A 4598-nucleotide genomic window follows, 5' to 3' on the forward strand; every position below is an offset into this window, starting at 1 on the left:
ATAAAAAATGAACATTTTTTTTCAAAAAAAAAAACTCATTTCATTTTTTTTTTTGTTTTTTGAAAGGTTAAGCTCTCTATTTTTTATCGAAAAAAATTAATAAATATATCAAAATTCATATTTTTGTTACACTTTAAACATGGATTTATATTGATGTTTTAAAAAAATCGAAATTTCAGTTCAGATTTACAGTGTGAATAATAATAAGTCAGATTCACATTGTGAATTCTGAAAACTAAATTATATACAGTTCAGATTGACAATGTGAATAAATTTGTTTGTTGATTTTACAAAACTAATTACTACTAATCAAAACGTTAAAATATTATAAAACTGCATGGAAATATATTTCAATTCATATGTAAATTTCACTTAATTTGTGAATGATCAAAGAGTTGAAATAATAAGTCAAATTCACATCGTGAATGTTAAAATTAAAATATTTACAGTTTAGATTAATAGTATGAATATAAATTGATCGAGTTTTTTTTAAATCGATGTTGATGTTTATTAATAGAGGACAAAAAATTAAGATTTTTTGTATAAGTAGTTTTTTGGATAAAAATAAACTTAAATATTGAAAAAAAACAACAAAAACGAAGTGAGTTTTTTTTCGAAAAGAAAAGTTTGTTTTTTATATATTAATATGAATCTCTATGAAAAGAGGAAGAAAATCATGAACAAATGTATATTCGGTTTTTTTCGATAAAAAATGCGGCTAAAAAAATTTAAACGAAAAAAATAGGTGAGTTTATGATATAACCCGGTGTATGTGCGTCTGATGTACAAGTGTACATCCATTCCCTTTGGCCAGTAGTCATTATAAATTTCGACGTTCACGATTGGATCATTGGTTCATTATTGAACCTCACCATATATATATATATATATATATATATATATATATATATATATATATATATATATAATGGTCCCTATACTATACAAGGTATGAAAATAAAGCTATAAGTTAACAAGAACCAACATACCCAAACAACATGCCCAAGAAATTTACCACAACTAATGTGAAATAGATCGGGCCATTGATCAACATGTTTATAGACGAATGGTATAAGGGAAAATGTCATATTAGCCCAACAAACTTGTCAAGTTTGTTTTAAAAGGTCATCCAATTATTTTTTTGGTACATAAAGAGAACGAAATCTGAGTTTACTGTTTTAAATGGTCCTTATTTTACTTGGTACCAGTTAAACGGGTAACATGTGTAATCAGCTCCACTATAGCATATTTGTTCCTACTTGGTTACCCTTTCACAGCAAAATTCTGTGAAGTTTATCTTCTCAAAATCAAAATGAAATTTGAACTATAGTTCCACCGAGTCCTTAAAGCAAACAAACATCCATCCAAATCTAATGGAATTAAGCCTAAGCAATTCCCAACAAACTGAAGCAACGTAATTGTACAATACTCGTTCATAGCATCACAATCAAAGCGAAATTATCAAGGCTAAGATGCTAGAAATAAAAATAAGACTTGAGATCAACTACAAAAACATAATTGAAGAAAATATAGCAAGAACCCACCAAACAACAAAAATCCCAAAAGAATCAAACTCAAAACACATAACAGGTGGATGAATTTGACCTAGCTTTGCTTTAGTTCAAGATTACATCTGATATTCCTGTTGGGTTTTGTGCATTCTAACACTCCTAAGGTGTACATGCAACCCTAAATACCTTGGATCTATGTTTTATCTATTATACATGCAAACTTGATCATTCCAGGGTATTACCCTAACTAGCATACAAAACTTTGATACTTGGGTAATAAAACAAGTTAGAAAAGATACCTTTTGTTGTAGTTGGAAGCCTTGGACCTTTAAGAACTTAGTGCCCCAATTATTGCACCTCAAATGGAATTACACAACACCACCAACATTTGGAATAACTTGAGAGAAGAGCACTTGCTTCACAAATCGGCTAGCCCTCACTTCTTGTCCCTTAAAAATGTTTTAGGTAACCACCAGTGCCAATTTCATGAGCCTTGGGGTTTCTTATATAGTGTGCACATTAGGGTTACACAATGTAACTCATGACTTTCCACATTCCTCATTATCCATGGGTTTTAACCTCCATTTAGTATCTATGGGTCACCTCATGGGTTTAGCCCAACATGAAGAACTATGGATCCTAAGCCCACTTTATAAGAATGAATGATTTACCATAATCAATCCCCATTTATTTAATTAGTCTCTTTTGATCACAAAATTAATTCCAAACTAATTCTTGATCAATACTAATTAAATAATATGATTTCATATTAATATATTAGAACTTATAATATATTAATAAATCATAAATATCCTATTCTCACAAAAGTCTATCCAAATTGTTTCGATGCCATGCAAACCAAATGGACCATGCTACTCTCGGGTCAAGTACATACCAATAATAGTTATGTGCTTAGACACCTAATCCAATAGTCTCCCACTTGGATAAGTCTAATAACTATTATTGCAAGCATGACTCCAACCCGACTAGCAATCGTAGCTCTTAAAATCCGTTGTCGAACTCCGACCTAGTCAATGACGTGTCCATTAGATAAGTGATCATATATTCCTCCATTCTAGATATCATATGGACTGAGACATGGATTATAATCATTCTCTCTGTACATCTGTTGTTTCCAGATTTCCGATTTATGACGACCGACTAATTGAACAAATCAAATCAGTCCAGGCCTGATGTCATCACTAAATCATCGAGGGGCCCACAGATATCGCTTTTATCCACATGGGGTAAAAGGAACGGATAAACTTCGACCCAAATGCACGCTTGTACTTACTCATTGAATTACACACAACGATATGTTTTATAACACCAAGTTACTGGTGTGTTTACATATGTTAATGTGCAACCGAACTCACAACTACAACTCACATGTCTCCATTTGAAGAATATAAGATATTATCGTCTCATGATCACTCGTGATAAAATCCATGAAGTGATTCAAATGAGCGTAGGTTGAATCCAATACTCGAATCTTATTCCAGGAGCACTCATGAACATTGTAGTTATGTCCTAGACAAACTACAGACCCATTCATGACAGTCTTACCTCAATACCTATTTCCAAAGTATGATCGACTGTGGATGGTTTGAATAACCTAGTTATTCGGGAAGTCAAAACATGCAAAGCGAAACACAAGAATAATACTAATCCTATATAGCCCAAAAACTTTTGAGTCATATTGATTAATCATTATTCATTATATAATGTTTCGAATAATCAACTTAATACTTGAATTAAAACAATAGTTATGCCATGCTCCAAGCATGCACACTATGTTTGTCTAAACAATAGTTATGCCATGCACCAAGCATGCACACTATGTTTGTCCATGGTCCTTACTTTGTGAAATAGATCAATTGAAAAAAATTTCAATGATGCTCATTTCAAAATTCCAAATCCTCATTGCAAGTGTGAGAATTCCAAATTTTTGTCACTGCTAGAAGGTGTTAGATTCTAAACTATCATGCAAAGATTCTTTTGTAATGTCTAGGTGCCAAAAGTTACAGAGACTTGACCAATGATATTACAAAATATTCCTTTGGAGATTGTTACAAGACAATTCCTGGGAAATGAAGTCTCAAATTCAAAGTACATTCCTTTGAACATCATTCTTGCATGAAAGTTTCTAACTTTCTCATCTATTCTTCAACTCCCAATATGGAAACATTCCATATTTGCCATACGACAATTCATTATTAATAGACTCATGTCTATTCATAATAATGTCAATATGGTCCATCCATTACTATACTTCCAACTGTCCTTAAGCGACCAATCTTTGGCGAACCTTAGATTGTCCTTAACAGTTGTTTAACCACTTTAGTCATATCCGGTTCTATACTTTTCTCTTTAAATGCCCTAGGCATTTGAAAAATTAGAACACGAGAATATTATAGCATATGCAATCGATCCTATACCCGAAGCATATGGGATGCGATTCATAATGTCTATCATAAAGGCATGTACTTGATCAGCCTTCTGCTATAATGTTTCTGGTTGACATGTTCTCATAATTTGGATTATGAAGAGGGATGCCGTAATCATAAACAAATTTTGAGAACACAATTAACATTTTCATATATAGAATTTCCTTATGTTGAACCATTCCAACATAACATTCATATATATATATATATATATATATTTGACTAAATGTGATTAAAATCTCAATCTAAGCTTTTAGAATTGAAATGAAGTATAATTTCCTCTCCCTTAATTATAGCAAAACAACTTTTCAAACTCTACAACTTGCAAATTGAAACTTTTATTCTCTATAATTAACATTGCTAACTTGCAACATTCACCCTGATTGATTATGCTCCCACTAGCATGATAATTACATCCTTATTAACATAACACTTATGCTCCCACTAGCTTTAACATGTACTCAGAAATTAGTTGGACTTCTAGAAATCAATCCTTATTGACTTTCAGTACCAAAGTTCAGATTTCTGATACGAGATGCTTTGATAAGACTTTATCTAGGCTTCTCAAAATCATACACCTTTCCTTAGATAGATCACATGTGTGTCTTAAGAATTTACAGCCATAAGTCTGAAATGTTTA

The sequence above is a fragment of the Lactuca virosa genome, chromosome 2 (genome assembly GCF_052849685.1).
Source record: "Lactuca virosa cultivar CGN04683 chromosome 2, Lactuca_virosa_CGN04683_v6, whole genome shotgun sequence".
Taxonomy (NCBI): Eukaryota; Viridiplantae; Streptophyta; class Magnoliopsida; order Asterales; family Asteraceae; genus Lactuca; species Lactuca virosa.